We start from the raw sequence: 20,100 nt of genomic DNA, 5'->3' as shown, positions 1-20,100 counted from the left end.
TAAGCCAATTCTGGTTAGACTTGGCCTTCTCCTCCAGGGAGCCTTCTCATGGACAAAGGTAGCTCCGTTCTTCAGTTCCAACGAGAACCCAGCAATCTTGGCTGGTCCACACAGCGAAGAGCCCTGCCTCTTCTCTCTGTGAGCACGGAGGCTGGCCTGGCACCATGACACCATGACGCTGGGGCAAGGCTGGCCCCAGGAGTGACAGGTGTCCTCAGGGAGCTCCACTGGGAAGAAATAACGCATGGAAACGCGGGAGGAGTCATATGCTGTAAGAGCAGAGCATGACTGTCTTCAGTTGGGACAGTCAGGAAAATACTGCAGAAAGCTGTTCCCGAAGCCGTCGTGAGTCCAGGCAGGGCCAGGAGTGGGGGCGGGGTTTGGGGGTTCTTTTTTGTCTTTTCTGTCCACACTCAGTTTCCCATTCCCGAGTTACCATGTTTTAGCATAGGACTTTGCTGTCCTCCAAACACGCATTCACAATCAGATGCAAAATACTTCCATCTGGACGTGAGCCAAGTCTGGACTTCCCACTTTGCACGGCAAACGGTTCCGATGACCTGGGGAATCCAGAAACCCAGAAGGCCTCCCCAAGCGTGTGCGGGCCTGGCTTCTCCCATCTTGGTGCAGCTTCATGGCTCTTTAAAGCACGAATGCTCCTCACGGACCTTTGGATCCCAAAGCAGCGACTCTCTCAGATCCTCTCCCAGAGGGACAGCTGATGTCTCTCCAGTCTCAGAGAGCACTGAGTCGGGGGCGGGGGCTGGGTCAAGCCGGTGGTCCCCTGATACCTCGCCACCTCCCCCCCACCTCACCTCCGCTGTGACCGGCAGCAGCCGAGCCTGCTGGCACTGGTGCCGTGAGGAGAGAGGAAGGAGTCTGTGTGACAGAGAAGGAGAGGGGACAGGTGGTCAGATGGAATGAGAAGCCCCCAACCAGCTCTTTGAGAGAAGGTAATGCATTTGATGTACTCTAATGGTGCCCCTGACTGAGGGGCCATATGGAGCCCTGGATCCTGCCTAATTTCATCCTCTCAGTCCAGACCACCTTTTCCTGCCGAAATCAGAGCGTCATCTGGGTCAAGCAGTTGCTGCTGGCATTTCTTACTGCTGTCACTCAGAAGGGGAAAGTTAAAAATACAAGGAGTGCCCTGGCGACGGATCCCAGTTCCTCCTTTGTAATTAGAGTCCAGCCAGATGTGAGCGTTACCGAGCCTTCTGGGAAGGTATCATTTCAACGACCCTCATTTTAGAGATAGTCAAGGTTAACCCTTGAAACCACGGCACAGAAACTGGCTGTGGATGTACCAGGGGGGCTTTCACTAGCACATGCCACACCCTGCGATGGTGCCCCACTGATTCACGCAGCGAAGGCATGAGCCTGGGCCCTTGGGTGTGTAACCCCTGCTTAGGCACTGGTGCTTTTCTGATGGAACTGCGTCCAAAAGAGGTGACAATGACCCATTTCTGAAGCAATGTGCAAGGAACATACTTTTCTTCTGTGCCCTCATCCTAGGCTCTCGCTGCATCTCTGGTCATAGCTACAGGTTCAGAGTTGGAGAGTGTGGACAAGGGGCGGACTGGGATCGACCCAGGCAGACCTTGGGACTTGCTCTGAAAAGGTTCCCCAGGCCAGGCGGCCCTTTGGCCGATCGATGTTTGCAAAGGCTGGGTGAAGCCAGGGAGTAGCCTGGGCTCCCGGGCAGGGAGGGTGGTGGCTTCCTCAGACAAATGTGAGAGTGAGTCAAAGCCAAACTTCCTCAGCTTCCAGAACCCCCTTCCTCTGTGTTGGTCCTACATCACTGACCTCAGCTCTCACCCCAGGAATGCTGGACACAGAGGACCACCGCTGGGCAGAGTCCCACCACCAAGCAGCTCTTCCTCCAACCTGTGGCTTCCTGGACCCTTGGAGTCCTGGTGGCTTGTGGCCTCTGAGCCCTGCGGTGGGGTTTTTCAGCGAATGGTTGAAGTGACTCGGACCTATTCTGTGGGTGTGAGTGCTTGGGCCCAGAGCCCAATACACGTGCGCAGTGGGTGTGTGTCACAGGCAGGCTGGGGGCCCCGCCTTGGTGCAGAAATCTGCCAGCCCCTGCTTCGAAGAGAGGGCCAGCGAGAGCAAAGCAATGCTCGGATCTTCTCTCTTTTATGTTCCTCGGTGCCTTTGTTAAAACTGTGTCTTTTACTAGAAAAAACAACGCCACTTCTCCCTAACCTCCACTCCTCGGCTGTTTCACATTTGAATTTTTGTCCTCAATTTCAATTTTTTTAGAAATTGAAGTAGAGTTGATTCTCAGAGTTGTGTTCGTTTCAGGTGACTCAGATGTATATGTAATATACATATAGCAAAGTGATTCAGACGTGTATGTATATACACACACACATGCGTAAAATAAATGTATTTTTTCAGATTCTTTTCTGCTCTAGATTATGACACGATATTGAAATATTTCCCTGTGCTCTATCGCTGTATGGTAAGAGTTTGTCGGTTCTGTGTTTTATATACAGTAGCTTTTGCATATGTTAATCCCAAACCCCTGACTTCTCCCTCCCAGCCCTTTGGTAACCATGATTTTGTTTTCTATGTCTGTGAGTCTGCCTCTGTTTTGTACATAAGTCCACTTGTATCATTTGTAAAGATTCCACATGTGAGTCATGTGGTATTTATCTTTCTCTGTCTGACTGACTTCACTTCGTATGATAACCTATGGGTCCATCCGTGTTGCTGCCAATGGCCCTCCTCTCCAGCGGGCAGCAGCCCTCTTGGGCAATTCTGAACGTCGTGCTGATGGGGCGGGATCTGGCATCAGAAGATTTGGGATGGAATTTCTTCACTGGAGGATCAGTTAATTATCCTTCGCTGTCAGTGCTCGCCTCCTCAGAGAGTTGCATCAGGGGCCATTTCCCACCTTATCTCGTGCCCCGTTCGCCCACACGGTACCCGGCACCCGTGTTAACAGATGTGAAGTGAAGGCTCCCTTCTAACCACTCTCCTTTGCAGGTGGTCTTTTTTCCTCCCCTGGAGATAGATCCCAGGCTGTTCCTTATTTCTGGAGCCGCTGTGGCCCTGATGACTCTCCTGGAAACTGACTTCTATAAAATCTGCCTCTTGCACTGAGAGCCAGTGGAGGAAGAAGATAAAGGTGAAGAGACACCTGGAAAAGATATAGGAAGAGGCACATTCTTTCATCCAAAAGTCTCTCCATAGGAACGGGCTAAGCTTGTGTCTTGTTCAAAATCACCCCTGTTTCTAGCCGTTCGTAAGTGATGGTAATAGGGGGCCATAAGCTGCAGGGCCACTGGCCCCAAAAAGGTGTGCAGAGCAAGCCGGAGAGCCGTCTCCACCGCCTCATTTCTAAGGGAGCACAGCTCCGAGCAAAGGCAGATATTTGACAATTAATAGCGGGTTGATGAAGTGCCTTCCTGCTCTGCCCGGGTGTGACCTGGATACTTACAAGCAGAGAAGGAAACCGTCGGGGGACACTTAGAAATTCTGGTCTTTGACCTGCAGGGCTGTACCCGACCAGCTAAACTTTTACGTGGTGATGCATGTGTTTGTATAACACAGAGCGAGGTCAGGTGGGACCATCCCTTGCAGCTACTTACCATGTCAAAGGCCAAATCCCGCCCTATGATGAACAGTCAGCAGAAGTCCTGAGCCAGCCTGTCAATAGATTCTAGCCTCCTTCCATTTTTTTTTTTTTTTTTAAAGCACATAGAGTTGTCTCTTGCCTTTTATTCCAATCGTTTTGCTTTTTCCTCTCTCTAGGTTTGGTCAATTATTCCGATAGCCCTGATGACTCTCCTGGAAACTGGTATCTCTGAGATACCAGTGTCTCTGAGAAGAGCCTTTTAGATTTTTTTCCCCGAGATTTTCACAGACAGGTAGTGATTAGAATATGTTGTCAAATCGCTTAGTTTTTTCTTTTCTTTTTCTTTCTTTTTTTTTTTTTTTGTCACATAGCTCACCTGCCAACTCGCTCTTGTTAATTCAGCTCTTCTGGCTCATGCCTGTTTCTGCACTTAGTTGCGGGAAGATGAGGTGCCTGAGACGGAATACAGGAGAAAAGCAGCAGTAGCTGAAGCGAGATGAAAATGAACGATATTTTCAAATCCTAAGCAGGGCAGCAGAGGCTAATAATTACATTAAAAAGGCCCTCTCTAGGTAGGTGCAAATAGGCTAGTCCAAACAAGCGCGGCTGCTTTCCTGTGGGCTGTTGGAAAGATGTCATTACCTGACGCGACTGCCACCTTTCACCTCCAGCCCTTGTGATGGGTTAGGTCTCACTAACGGGAAGGCGAGGAACTTGTTTGCGGGAGGTTTGTTGTCTCACGCTCAGAGGCAGCCGAGAGACTTGCCAAATGACAGGAAGACGCTTACATTCACAAGGTGCGATTGCCTAAGTGTTTGTCTGTGTCTAATTAGTTTGCCTTTGCTGGTTGGTAGCCCCGCAGCCAGGAGGCAGATTGACTCTGCAGGCTGTAAGCAAAGAGGGCTGATTGGTGTTGTTATCATCTGTTTACTTAACCCTCCCTCGAACCAGGAAATGTTCTCTAAAGGAGAGCCTCTGCGGCTGCCTTGTGAAAAAGGCAGCTTCCAAAAACCAAAGAAAGCGGGCGGGCGGGGGGGGGGGGGGGGGGGCTCCCTCCATGGCCGTGGCATCATGTCCTTTCTCCTGTCCCCGAGACACGTCCACTGCTGGTCACAGATGCTCTTTGTTCAAGAGGATGTGCAGAGCGGTTGGCTCAGAGATGGAGGACCTGATGCTCGCCTGCTTTGGGTGGAGGAGGAGGGGATTCATTAGAGACGAAAGCTGCTTTTTCGTGCTTCCATCTTCTAAACCGCAGTGGAAGGGAGAGCTGCCCCCCCCCCCCAGCCCCAGCGGTGGCTGCGGCGGGAGGATGGAGCGAGTTAATTCAAAGGGGCATTTGGCTGATGCCTTGTTGGTGGCCTTTCTGAGGTGTGTGGGTCCCTCTGTCAGCGACTGCTGTTGGCAGGTGTTCCCTGGTCCTGGATCTTTGGGGTTTGGGGGGTGCCTTTTGAGGCGGGCCCCGGGAAACCATGCCCCCTCCCTGAGCCAGTCTTCAGAGCTGCCTCGAATCTAGCCGGAGCTCAGGGGCCATTGCTTCAGGTAGCTTTCTCAGGGGGTGGGCTTCTCAAGGACACTACCTAACCCTGGGGCAGCCCTCACGTCTTTGTGGAGCTGGCGAAAAAGACACAATTGTTGTAAGGATAGGCACTCTGTTTCTATGGGTCCGTGTCTTCCAAGATGTTGTCAGCTCCTTGTTAGAGGATTCGGCTTATTAACCTGCCACAGCACCCAGCGTTCAGTAGGCTCTGAATCAACCCGCTCTGAGTGAATGGGGATCGGCTATAGCGTTCACATACACCTTAGTTTTAAGCTCGGTGTCTTCAAATACAGCTCATCACCCATTAAAGGACATCGTCTGGATTCTGCCCGCAAGTTCTGATGAAATAGCAGCGACCTTTGGTGTCTACACCGCAGGCGCTGCACGGACTGCCTTCCATAAGCTTAATCCTCACAACCGCCCTCTGAGATCAGCGCTGTCATCATTCCCACGACGACTAAACGTGGTCTCCTTCAGGCTGAGTTCCCCGCCCCAGGTCCTGCAGCAGCTGAGCAGGGAGCCCAGGACTGGGAAATCTGCGCTCCCCTTGACAGTCATGACACCCCAACCAGGAAGCAGGTCGAGATCAGAGCTCGGAGAGAATGAATCCTGTGCAAGCCTAAGGGATTGGCCGAGACTCTTAGCCAACAAGGGCCAAGTCAAAGAACGGAGCTCAGGGTTCAGAGGAGGGGAGGACAGGTGTGTGACATGGACGCCCATCTGTGGGCTCTGAGCGGGACTCGGGGAGACTTCGCAAAGACAGCACGTTCTCATCGCTACCCCCACGTCTCTTCGCTTCCTATTCATAGGTTACGCTTTCAATGGACAGTATCGGGATACGAAAAGCCAGCTGATGAAAAGCCCCAGGTCAAAATGACAATAAGCCCCAATAGGATGAGCAGAAGGGCAGTGGCCGCATGCAGGCTCCATCTGAGGAGTAAACTGACGCTCTTGACAGGGTGGCTGCGGGGGTGGAGGTGAAGGGGCAGCACTGAACACGGCAGGAAGAAGAAAGGTCCGGGCACTGAGGGGAAAGCATTCCTCCAGTGATGATGAGAGCTGGAGTATGAGGCCAGTGTCTCCCCCAGCCTGTCCACGTCGGTGACTAAACACTATTAGTGACTATGAAGTCAACACAACAGAAACAGACTCAACGATTCTGAAACCGAACTTATGATTACCAAGGGGGAAATGCTGGGGGGAGAATAAATTAGGAGTTGGGGATGAACATATATATATATAATAGATATATATAATAGAATATATATATATATAATAGATATATATAATAGAATATATATATATATATATATAATAGAATATATATATAATAGATAACAATAGCACAGGAACTCCCCTCAATATTCTGTAATAACCTACATGGGAAAAGATCCTGAAAAAGAATGGATATATCCACGTGTGTAACTGACCCACTTTGCTGTTGACCTGAAACTAACACAACATTGTGAGTCAACGATACTCCAACAAAATCATCTTTTCCATCAAAAACCAAGGATGATCATGGAGTCAAAACGGTTTCCGTTCACCTCCTCTGTTAATTGCCCTCAGGAAGGGCACAGGCCCGTCTCCTCCCCTCTGGCAGCCACGCCCTCGCCACACTTAGGGACTCACGTTTTATAGCCAGTTCGGTCGCTTGATGTTTAAAGAAGTCAGTCTAATGAAAAAGAAGAGAAATAGCAGGTATGCGTATTAAGCCTTTTGCCAAATCTGCATCTCCGCCGGCACCCATGAGTCTTTACGACACAATTGACCAGAAAAGGGGGAAAATGGGAGAGAGTAGGGGGTGGGCTTGTAACCCCTGCTGGGTGGCCTCCCTGCTGAGCCGCTGCTGCTCCTAGATGCACCTTCACGAATGCAACCAGCAGGCTTTGCCCAGAGCAGCCCGGCGGGGGCTAAGGGGTGGAGGAGCCCTTCTGCTTCTGCTGTGCCATTGTCACCCACAACATCGAGAAACCACAATGGAGCCTCTGCTCATGTGAGCGTCTTTGACTCTCAGAAGTGGGCTCTTAGACAGTGTCTAGCTCCTTCTGTCGATGCAAAGGCAAGCTTGGGAGAAGAGTTCTCTGCAAGGACAGTGCCATATATTTGGTATGCTTTCTTCAAATTTTTGAAATAATTCTTTTTTTGGTAGTTAGTGTATTGGTCCATGAGAGAGAGAAAATGGAAAAGCGAAAACCAAAGAATAGGAGTTCCCGTTGTGGATCAGTGGGTTAAGAACCTGACCAGTATCCATGAGGATGCGGGCTCGATCCCTGGCCTCCCTCAGTGGGTTAAGGATCTGGCGTTGCTGTGAGCTGTGGTGTAAGCTGCAGACACGGCTCAGATCCCGTGTTGCTGTGGCTGTGGTGTAGGCCGGCAGCTGTAGCTCTGATTCAGCCCCTAGCCTGGGAACTTCTATATGCTGCAGGTGTGGCCTGAAAAAGAGAAGAAACCAAAAACCAAAGAACTAAAACATAGTCTTCACCACACATACGTAGGTTGAGAAGCACTGATCTTGGCAGGACTGGGAAAGGAAAATTCTCGATCTTTCCTTGCAGAGAACTACATGTATAGGTATTTTTTCCCTGTACTGTTAGAATCTGTTTTTCCCCTCGGGCTGCTTTTCTTTTGTTCATGCACACAGCCAATATCACCAGGCTAATCAGTCTTAAGACTGGATAAGAAACTTGCACTTTCTCCAACAAGACACCAAATGACTCCACTGCTGTGTTAACTCTTCTTTGTTTTCTGTGACGCGTTTCTTAGGAATGAAAGACTTTTTTAAAAATTATGTTTCCAGTTGTGATGATTTTGACTGAGCAGGAGCTTGTTTGGCACGCATCTGAGACTGGCAGGGTGCCACAAGAAACCAAGCTTCCCCGGCACCTCTAAATGGATCAATGAACCCTAAATAAATCTCTGCAATGAACTGAGAGAAGAAACCCAGCCCAGTCGCCTACCACTGTAACCGGCGACTGTATTTTCCAAGTTGAATGTTATTCATTCATTCATTTACTCAACAAACGTTGATCTTGCATCACGTCTAAGATGAGAAGTGAGTTCAAGCCCGCTATTTCCACAAGCATGTCTAGACTTTATGGTGATTTTGCGGAGGTCTCTGTGTTCCTGGGAAGACACGCCAAATGCCTCACTCCACCCGCCCGCCCCATCTAAGAGTTAAGACTGGCGGAGTCCACAGCTGATTCCCGAGCTGCTGAAGGGGTCAGGAGCTTTATTGTGAGGCTAAAGAAAGTGGACTGCTCGTGATCTTGACCGTGAATGAGGAGGCCATGAATGGCTCAGGTAGGATTCAAGATTTTCTTGCAAGTTCTGGTTGATCGTGGGTCAAGAGTTCACTCTGAAAGTTTTGGTGGTCATGAGCCTTGGGTGAAAGTGAGTTAAAGAGTTTAAGAAGGGATAGTGTATCTTTCTTTTTCTGTATATTTTAGAGAGGGTTTCTTATATGTCTGATTGGGTCATTCTACACACATGATCCCACCAGGCAACACTGTCTCTGAGGTAGGCACTACCATTATACCTGGTTTACACAGGAGGACAAGGGGACTCGGAGAGGTTACCCAGGTCATCTCAGGTCACACAGCCAGAGAGCATCACACATGCGCAGACTGTCTGACCCCCCAGGGCTTGTCTTCAGCACACATAAGAATCACCTGGGCTGCAGACGAAGCCGATTCCCGACTCCAGCCTCAGAGATTCTGACCATCGGCACTCGAGGCAGGAGCCAATAGCCGGCGTTTCTGACAAGCTCCCTAGGGAGGCTGCACCTGGTGCTGGGCCCACCCTCTAACCCGCCAGCCTGAGGCTTTCTGCCACCTGTCTCTCCGCCGCCCCTCCAGCAGAGGGAGACAGCCCTGCTGATGCTGAGTTTGCAAACCCATGACTCATTCTGCTGGACCTCTTGTGAGTCCAGCGGGTTCAGATTTCACATCGCTCTGTGTGTGTGTGTGTGTGCGCGCGCGCGTGAGAGAGAGAGGGGAAGGCAGAGGCCAGGTCGTGTTCATTGCGCTGTGCTCTACGTTACTGCTCCAAGGAGACCCCCTTCATACCTACCGTCACCTCACAGAAGGCAAAGCAGGGCCGCTGAGAACAACCAGCTCCTGTGGGAACTGCGGCCCTGCTCTCCACCTGCCCGCTGCATGTGGGCTACTTGCTCATTGATGAGCAGTATAGACACTGGAAATTAACCTTGATACTTCGTGAACAACTCCTGTGTGCAACTTAAGCTGCTTTCAGTTCCTAACCCCTGGAGCATGGGGGGGTCCCTAGAGCGTACTTGTTAAGGTTGGGTTTCCAGTCACTTTTTCCCCTGAAATGACCAGGTTGAATTGACGTCTTGAAGTTTGTCACATGGTCTGTCCTCACCCAGGTGTCGGCGTAGGCTTTGGAAAGCCCTGCCTGTCCCAAAGGAGTGGATTCTACAATCCTGGCTGGAGGAGATGGTCCGGCAGTGACTCGGCGTGATCTGCCTCTTATCTGCTGGGTTTGCGACGCCCCTCCTGCTGAGCGGGGGTTAATGCTGACCTGTCTTCCTGGAGGTGCTGTGGGGGTGGTAACTGAGTGGCTGTGGTGCTGTGGGGATAGTAACTAAGTGGCTGCAGTGCTGTGGGGATGGTGACTAAGTGGCTGCAGTGCTGTGGGGATGGTAACTAAGTGGCTGCAGTGCTGGGAGGAGAGTAACTAAGTGGCTGTGGTGCTGTGGGGATGGTGACCAAGTGGCTGTGGTGCTGTGGGGATGGTGACTAAGTGGCTGTGGTGCTGTGGGGATGGTGACTAAGTGGCTGTGGTGCTGTGGGGATGGTGACTAAGTGGCTGCAGTGCTGTGGGGATGGTGACTAAGTGGCTGTGAGGATGGTAACTAAGTTGCTGCAGTGCTGTGAGGAGAGTAACTAAGTTTCTTTAGTGCTGTGAGGATGGTAACCAAGTGGCTGTGGTGCTGTGGGGATGGTAACCAAGTGGCTATGGTGCTGTGGGGATGGTAACCAAGTGGCTGTGGTGCTGTGGGGATGGTAACCAAGTGGCTGTGGTGCTGTGAGGATGGTAGCTAAGTGGCTGTGAGGATGGTAACTAAGTTGCTGCAGTGCTGTGAGGAGAGTAACTAAGTTTCTTTAGTGCTGTGAGGATGGTAACCAAGTGGCTGTGGTGCTGTGGGGATGGTAACCAAGTGGCTGTGGTGCTGTGGGGATGGTAACCAAGTGGCTGTGGTGCTGTGGGGATGGTGACTAAGTGGCTGCAGAGCACCTGGAAATGCCAGGTGCTGCCCCAGAGCAGAGTGTGATAACGACCCTACCTCAGGCCACCACGCTGCCCACTGCGTCAGCTTCCTCGAGTTGGAGGAAGGTGTGGTAAAGCACACCCCTGGCGCACACCGTGGAGTCCATGCTCCTCCAGCCCTTCTTGCTCGCGCATCTGGGTGAGGCTTTCCACAGGCGCAGAAGGATAGTGTTTCCTTCTGGAAACAACACCCAGAGGGAGAATTTCCACTGAATGGATAAAGAACAAGACTAAAGTTTAAGGATGCTGCTAGTCCCCCTTTGTTTGGATTTCATTGTAAGTGTGTTTGGGAGAAAAGTCCCTCTGGTTCCTGTTGTGTAAAGATGTAAGGGGCTGGGGGGAGGTGGGGACAAAGGCAGAAACTCAAAGTCTGGGGACAATGACAGGCTGCCACCCCTCCCTCCAGCTGGCTGTTTGGTTAACTGCTCTGAGATGTGTTTTTCTTTAAAACTTTTATTGAGCATCTAGTATGTGCCTAGCACTGCTCTTCAAGCACTCTGGTTAATTGGGGACGACAGACGTGAAGAAAGAGAAAATGGGAACCAGGGCGCAGAAAGCTCCTCCCAAGATCTGGTGATGCAACGATCCTTCCGCCGGCTGTGAGCTTGGGGCTCCCTGTGCAGCTCCTGAGGTTGAAATTCTCCAGTCTGGATCCTGAATCAGAGAGGGATTTATGTACACTGGTCCTGTGATCAATTCCTGATGTGACCTTGGTTCACGGAGATGAAAAACTTCCTAACTTGGCGCCGTGTGGCTTTTAAGTAATTGGCGGAACTGCTGGGCACACGCTTTGAGCAGTGGGGATGGACTCTGACGTGGCACTGGGTCTTTAAACTGTATTGACCGTTGGCAAGGCCTTTTTTAAGCGTGGGGTCTCCCTGACAGTTTGGAAGGCCTGGAGAGTGGAGAAGATGGAGAAAATAAGAAGGGGAAGGGATTGAGTAGATGTTATGAATACAAAGCCTGCAGAGTCAAAGATGGAATGTGGACTTTGGGGACTAAAGCAACCGTGTCCCCATCACTTACTGCTTGAGGCCGACCACTGGGAAAATAGCTCCAGGCAATGCAGTGGGCCTCCCGAGGGTGGTGGGGAAGGACCCCCTCCCCTCAACACGTGGTGCAGGATCCCAGGTCCGGCGATGTCACCGTGTTCACCAGTGTCTCAGGTATGACACTCGGATCCCCTCCTCACCCCCAGGTAGCTGAATCACCGGATGCCTGATACAAATACAGATTCCTAGGCCCACCAGCTGCAAAACCACAGGTTTGGTGCTTGGGGGTGGGGATTTTGGAATCTGTCTTTTAATGAGCACAAGGCGATTCTTACACTTATTAAAATTTGAGAACTGTGGAGGTGAATTTCTGTGGCTATCCCGTGTGGTTCTAGGCCATGAGCTGGATCTCACCCTCCTGTGTGTGTGTCAGATGAGAGCGTGTAAGGAAGCATTTTTTAGATGGTAAAGTCCAGTATAAATTTTAGGTGTAACCACCTGTAGCTATTTTATAGAAGTTTGCGACTAAATCATGAGATGTTCTCTGTCCAAGCAAAAGATCCTTATAAATACCCAAACTTCATCAGGTCTATAGTAATGTAATTGTTCTAATTTGGACGTCTTTAGAGATGATTTTGGTGGACTTGCTGGAAATTCTTTTTCATGCAATTCTTGTTCTTTCTGCTCCTTATATCTAGTGAAGGTAACCCTGTGATTTTTGCTGGTAATATCCATTTCTTTTCCAATTTCCTGGGGTAAGACTGCATTGTGGGGAGAGCTCAGCCTTTAGGGAAAGACCACACTGGGTTTCTATCCTGCCTCTGCAACTCTCCAGTTATGGGAATTGGACATGGAATTCTGCTCTCTGACCCTTAGTTTCCTCGTCTGTAAAATGGGAACGGATATGCCTGTCTTATAAGGCTGTTGGGAGAGTCAAGAGTTCAGCAGGTGATATCCAGCACTTAGCCCTTAAGGAATAGTTATATTATTACTAGTCTTTTGAATTGTATCTTTCCTCTAAATTTGGTAGCATAGCACCAGTTTACTCTTTTATAATCTTGTCACAGTCCTGCCATGCAAAGTCCCTAATCTCAGCTTCTCTGATTTGCCATGTGTGATGACTGTGATGAAACAAATCAGAATTACTTTGGAAGATCACTGAGAGCATTAGTGCTGCCACTGTTGCTTATTTCTGTGAGTCTTACTTGCATGCTAATCTCTGGCACCTCCCTGGCTAGGAGACCAGTCAAATGCTTAGGACTCTATTTTTTTTTTTTTAATTATTCCTTCTTTCTTTTCATAGCCGTGACTACAGTACATGGAAGTTCCCAGGCTAGGGGTAGCATTGGAGCTGCAGCTGCCAGCCTACATCACAGCCACAACAACACTGCGTCCAAGCTCCATCTTCAACCTACGCCACGGCTCATGGCAACGCTGGATCCTTAACCCTCTGAAAGAGGCAAGGGATCGAACCCACAACCTCACGGAGACTTTGTTGGGTTCTGAACCTGCTGAGCCACAACGGAACTCCTCCTATATTTGCTAGTTTGTGGTGGCTAACATAAGCAACAAACAGTGAAGCAGGTGACTGTTTATTTTAAAGGAAGTTATTTCTTATCTGATTTCCCCCACTCCTTTAATTTCATGATTGATTTTCAGTCCAGTAAGAGAATGTAAATTGTTGCCACGTATCACATATATATAAGCAAGCATGTCCTTGGCCAAGAGCAGGCAATTTATATTTTTCATCCTTTATGGTGGGAGTTTATAAAATTTCAGACGTTATTGGAATTGTTATTAAAAAATCTAGAGAACTAACAGAAAAACCAGAGGAGACTTTATTGAGTACTGGTAAAATACCCAGTTCCGGTGTGCTTCTGGTTAAAATGTGTAATAAAAGTTGTCAGATCTAAAGTTAGTTGGCTGAAATTTATTCTTAGTTTTCCAATAGATCTTAATCGAAAGGTTATGGCTACAAGGGCGTTAATGACAAAATATGTATATATTCCAGTTTCATTGGTTGCAGAATTACATCGGATCCAACTGATGTTAATGTAAATTTATTCAGTGGAAAAAAACCCCACCACGATAATGCGTTCATTTGCATGGGCAATGCCAGTTCAATTTTCATCAGTTTTTTTTCCTTCTTTAACTCTCTCCTTCCGAATGCTGTCATTCAGAACAAAAATTGATAGCAGCAAAAACATTCTAATTGAGATTTTAAGCTACATAAAAGATATAATTTTAGGCTCTGATTTGATTTCCTTACAAAAATGTCAATTTCATGCTCTCTACCTGATAGGAGCAAACTTATTGCGTTGACACTTAAATCTTTTTCCTTTGACTAATGAAAGGCTAGGTTTTTCCACGTTATCAGAGCTCCAGTTTTATTCTAATTGCCGTAGTTGCTTTGAGGTTTGCCTCTTGTCTCTTTTCCTCCTATGCATCTGATTGCACATCCATTTTCAGGGAAATGCAGATAATGATTCTGAAAAAGATTTGCGCCATTAGATTTTTAAAAGAACAATAAATCAAAAGCTGACAGCCCAAGCTGCCCGTGACCTTGATTTCACAGGGCGGTGCCAGGGCTAAGACTGGGTGCCCTGGACTCGTGGGTGGCGGGGGCTCTGAGTGTCTGCATGCTCTGCTTTACTTTCCAGGTCATGAGCATTTCAGGGGCAGTAGGGGATTGATGCCCCTTCTTAGAGCATGGCATGGCAGGGGCTGCAGTTGAGTGGGACTTGGAATTCTGATAATATCTTGGTGTTGATACACCTTACATCCCAAAGAGGAGAGCTGCCCCTATGTCTGCCTATGAGCTGCTTTTTTAAAATTATTATTATTTTTTTTAATGGGCGCTCCCATGGCATATGGAAGTTCCTTGGCTAGGGATTGAATCCGAGCCGCAGCTGCAGCAACGCTGGATCCTTTAACCCACTGCCCTGGGCTGGGGATCGAACCCGCACCTCCTCGGTGACCAGAGTTGCTGCAGTTGGATTCTTAACCCACTGTGCCCCAGCAGGAACTCCTGCGCACCTGCTTCTTGATCTACCTTTGCTGCAAAGCAAGCTTTTGGGGGATCTGCAGAATAGAGTACTGCTGCAGGATCGGGTCTGCTGCTGTTAGGTCACACTGGTCCCGGATCATATAAAGCTCTACCTGCAAACTCTCCTTCCACCACGCTCTCCTCAAGCCCTGAGTTTCAGGGGGCTGCTTGGCCCCTGGCTGGGGAATCTTCTGGTCATTCCCTGCTTGATAGATGTGTTCTGCTGGAGTTGAAATGATTGACCCGCCCTTTAGGCATAAGGTCCTTGAAATCATGGGTCAGATGCAATGAAGTCAATTCATTCTCTCCATTGATAGGACTTCCCAGAGGACAGTGGTTTAGCAGTCCGAGCCTTAAGGACTTTCACAGAAGAAGGACGTAAATCTGCAATTAATGGATATCCGAAGTTTGATGTGACATGTTTCAGTAAAAACATCTCTTTCCCAAAAGGATTTTTCTAGAATGGGTTTTAGGAGTTAACCTCGCTGAATCAGGCACAGTTTGAATGTTATACACCTGCAGTAATGTCTTTATGGCTGACTCTAGCTTTTCTCGGTTCTTGCTGAACGTATCTCAAGAGTTTTGCTCAGTGAAAGACTGTACACACAGCCTCAAAGCCTGGGTTAATGCCTCTATTTTTCTATCAACTGCATATTTTCCACACTACCTGGAAACTTCCTTTTGCTTCTTCCACTTCTCCATTAGGTTGTATGCTTGCTCCTCATGAGGAAGGTATCACTCATTCTCCCTGGAATATTTCCAGCCTTAAGCCATGCCTGCAATCAGAAGTGTGCTCACACGGATGAACGAGTGAATGGCCGAAAAAATGAGGCCCTGGAATCATTACTAGTTTTTCCAAGTAGCCTTTGGGGCGGGATTTGGTACCTAGACCTGCCTTCTTCCTAGGGCACCCTCAGGAAGTTATATCCACAAGGTATGGAGCTTTAGCAGCGCTTACTGAAATCCAGAAATGCCCGATAGGAGTCCCATCACCACCCTCTACCTGAGGGCCTTCCATGTAAGTGGGATTGCACTTGCAAGCACGGCTGCCATCACAACCCTCTCCTCACCCACCAAGCACACAGAGCAGACTTCAGGGCCATGCAGCCTATGACGGGAGGGTCAGGGATGCAGAGCAGGTAGCTGAGAGGAAGGCTGGGCCTGAGATCAGCCCTGCCTTGGGGGCAATAGCCATGGGGACAGAAAGCAGGGTGGAGGTCCCCAGTTCTGAGCTCGGGGAGGATGCTGGCTCCGGTATGGAGGCAGGAGGCTGGCCTTGGCCCAGGCTGAGCCGTGTGCCAGGGAGGAAGGGAGCAGCTCAACCCCAAGGATGTGAATCCCCTTCCTCTGTCATGACCTTGTCTGCCAGTGGAATGTACCCCAGCGAAGGTCAGATTAGCCACCCTGCTGGGAGGGAGGAGCCAAGAAGAGATTGACAGAAGAGCTGGAGGTCATCTTCCTACAGGGCGGGGGGGGGGGGGGGGAGAGTGGGAGAGGCAGGTCCTCAGGGAGGGTGGGGTGGGGGGGGCACAGGAGAGCGGGAGAGGCACGGAAGGCGTTGCCTCCCTTTCAGAGATAAAACCCAGCACAGCCCTTTCAGAGCTGAGCCCTGTTGGAGGGGCAGGTGAGTGCCCTGAAAATGAAGACCGTATTTCCACATTTCAAAGACGGCTGAAATTATCAGGCCATTTAGTAAATTGCTTCTCGGAAAACAAAGAAACACTCCCATGGAAGATGTTCAAGAGCGGGCTTACTCTCGACCAGCTGTGCCGCCGGCTTCCCTTTCCGTAGGGGATCTGGCAAATTTGTCAACGCCAGCTCTGCCCGGGGAAATACGGTAACACCCCAGGAAGGTGGGTGTGCGGGGAGACCACGGAAGAGGCGAGCCTGGTCCTACTTTGTGTGGCAGCAAAGCTGACAAGGTGCTCAGGCATCAGAAGAGAAGCCCATTACAGCACTTGTCCTTCAGCGTATCCTCTTCCCTATTTACATATTTCCCATAAAAGGTGCATCTTCAGAGCTCAGCTCCTAAAAGCGTACATGCTAATTTTTCTACAGATCTATTATGTATGAATGAGAAGAGTCTATTCTCTTCTCGGCATGTGGAGGATTTGTGTCTGTAACCCCCCATTAGTGTTAATGGCAGATCTATGCATAATTTCCGGAACTCCCAGAATCCAGGGCACCTACCGAAGCCACATGCAATTACTTACACACACACCGACAGGGAGCTGGTACTGGGGCTGAGGGAACTGGGTTTGGAGGCTGGATTTGGAGTTCTCACACTCTGGAGGTCTGTGTTCCCAAACGCAGGGTACAGAGGATGTGCATGGAAGAGATTTGTTTATCTTAAAACCCCTATAGAACCTTTCAGGGGCTGAATTTGTTAAGAGAGCTCCCTGCCCTTCAAGACGAAGCTGCCTTGTTCTGTAGGGTGGGGCTCAGAGAAAGTGGTGACTGTTTTTTCTTTCTTGAGCCATCAAAGGAATGAATGAATGAACAAAATAAGTCTGTTTTATTTTACTTTATTTTATTTCTTTTTACAGCGCCTGCAGCATGTGGACGTTCCCCAGGCTAGGGGTCAAATTAGAGCTGCAGCTGAGGCCTATGCCACAGCCATAGCAACAGGGGATATAGCCAGCCACATCTGTGGCATAGCTGTCACCTTAATTTTTTGCTGGGCCAAAAATTGGTGCTTACCCTATGATTTCAAGAGCAAAGGGCTTTCGATGCAATCTGAGTAACTGTGCATTAGTTTTACCTAACAGTTTGCCACAGTTCATGTGCTAAAATGCTTTAATCAATTAGTCGAAATATGTCTATAACACAATAATAATGATAGGATAATTAATAGATATTAACACTGGGTTTGTCCCCATTGACAAATTACAGCCCAGGACCCTTGGTGTTCTCTGAACACGAGGCACAGAATTACACCATTGGTCCATGGGAGGAGGTCTGTTTCTCCGTCACAAGCCACCGTAGCTGCAGTTCCAGGAGTTCAGACCCCCCAAGATCTTCCCGCTCTGCCAGTGAATTCTGCTTCACACGGTGCAGAAGCTCAAACCTTTAGCCTGGACTCAGATGAAGCCCTTGAACACACTTGATAAATTATGAAATATTCAAAGGAGAGGGATCATCTGTCATCATGAAATAATTAGAACACCTCAGAAAGGGAAGGCGGAACTTACTGCTTTTTATGTTAGCAAGAATTGGCTCTGAATTTTTTTTCAGGGCATACCAGCTTCATCGTGGTTATCAGATCCAAAGCAGTGTGATTTGAATACCTTGTCAAGTTCAGGTGCAGTGTGTTTTGTTTTATACGGGGTCATTGGCATAAGGATTTTAGCTTGTTCTTTAACATTTTTTGTGTCTTTTTTTTTTTTTTAAGCCCAGTATTGGGTCTCTAAAAATGATGATTGATGAATTATTTAATTTAGGAAATTCATGGCCCTGGGTAAATTTGAGAGCTAATTTAGAAACTAGTTACTCAAAAGACAAAACAAAACAAAACAAATTAAAAAATCTCTGTGATATTGAAGAGCTGTTAAGCTAGTGGAGGAATTTCCTGGTAGTGAGTAAAGCACAGTTGTTTCTATCTTGCTTCACTAGAAAGATGTATTTGGGATGGGGAAATATACTGTGATATTTAGGGACCGGCTAAGGATTAAGAAGGGCATATTTCATTTATAGATAATGGAAGGCAGAGGGAGTATAACAATAAGTTTCTTTGGAAACAAATATATTTTTTTTCCTCAAGAAACTTTCCCTTTGATGCTCAGTTGTAATATAGGCAAAGAATCTTACATAATACTGGAGATTAAAAAAAAATTCAAGGATTTTATATTTTCTACTCTCTCCCCTCCTCCCCCCTTCTCTGGCTTCCATCTCTGCCCGTGTGAATTGTTCTGGCTACCCTGGCAGGGAGAGGCAGACCCTGGAGAATAAGCAGTGCCCGGAGACAGTTGTCCTGGGACAGTTTCAGAAATTTGCAAGCCCCTGCACTGTGACCCTTCAAAGCCAGTCCCTCAGGCAGGAAACTCGGTGACAAGTCTCACCTTCATGGTTCAGTGATTGAGTGATTCATGTCTAGATACATCTTATGCAAAGCAATTTAAAGCTGCGAGATAATCGCGTAGGTAAGATTAGGGTTTTATTTGGCAGTGTAGGAAGAATTAGAGCAAGAGAGAGAAGTTCTTTGCTCTGGAGAACCAGCTGGTCCGTTTACTAATGTACATGGAAAATGGCATTACTTATCTTACTGTGGAGAAGACGCTACTACTTGATGTTGGTATATTCATCATGACGTGTGAGAAGAATCTGGACAGTCGTAGCAAAAAACAAAAGGAAAGTGGATGTACTGGACTGTGGCTCTCTGTCCGCCTAGGACCCTCAGGTGGTAAAGGGTGGTTCTTAGACGGTCTGACACCACCAGCCACCACGCCTGCTGCTGCGCGTGGAGAGAAATGTTTGCTAGAGGGTGGCTGGCTCAATCCGTGGACGTTTGTGGTTGTGAGGGCAAGGGTACAGTCTCGGAACCACTACAAATAAGGAGAATGGGGCAAACACATTGAGGCTTTTTGTTTGTCTGGATTTCCAATCTCAGGAGCAGAAAAATTGCCCCTTCTCCTCCGTCACCTTGCCGTCTCTCTGTGTCCACAGCCACGTGTTTGGAGACGTCTTAATGCATCTTGGTACTAAGTGGGCTACGGTCTTTAGCTACCCGTTGCTGTGTGCTGAATCACGACTGGTTGGGAAAGAAGTCACAGGGCATCATGCACAGTGAGCAGGGAAAATCCGTCTAAATACCGTCCAGAAAAGCGAAGACTGCCTCCTGTTGGATTCTGAAAAATCGTCCATATCCGTAATGATTGATTCTCTGTTGACTTCTGTCAGTTACTGACAAAGGCGTGTCGAGCCGTCCAACTGTGATCATGGGTTTGGTGATTCCTCCTCTCAGTTCTCGCTGTGGCTCCGTGTATTTCGAAGCTCTGTTACCAAGTGCTTACCCCTTCGGGATTGCTTTGTCCTATTGATGAAGTGACCCCCTTTATGGTTAGAAAGTGCCCCTTTTGATGTCTTTATCCACTGGATCGGATGCTAACACGGTTATTCTGGCTTCTCTCCTTCCTTCATTCCTCTCCCCCCCCACATCTTGCACGTTTCATGGTATATCATTTCCTATCTATTTTTAACCTGTTTGCATCTTTATGTTGAAAATTTTAATTATCTAAGTTTCAGGTGAACGGCAGTATAGTCCAACACCTGTAAACAGAGCGATCACCACTACAAGTCTAGTAACCACCTGTCATTGTAAGTTGACCTGCAATCCCCTTTCTCTCCGGTAACTACTAATCTGTTCTCTGTTTCTGTGAGTTTGCTTTTGTTCATTTGAGTGTGGGTGTGTTCAGATTTCATCTATGAGTGAAATCCTGTGGTGTTTGTCTTCTCTGTCTGGCTCGTTTCACGTAGCATAAACCCTCAAGTCCATCCACGCTGTTGAAAATGGCAGGATTTCATCCTCTCCTGTGACTAAGACGCCGTTGTGCATATTCGCAGTATCTTCTTTATTCTTTCGTCTGTTAGGGACTACTTCGAATGTTTCCACATTTTAGCTATTGTAAGTAAGGCTGCAATGAACATA

The sequence above is a fragment of the Sus scrofa genome, chromosome 4 (assembly GCF_000003025.6).
Source record: "Sus scrofa isolate TJ Tabasco breed Duroc chromosome 4, Sscrofa11.1, whole genome shotgun sequence".
NCBI lineage: Eukaryota > Metazoa > Chordata > Mammalia > Artiodactyla > Suidae > Sus > Sus scrofa.
This window is presented reverse-complemented; position numbering follows the sequence as displayed.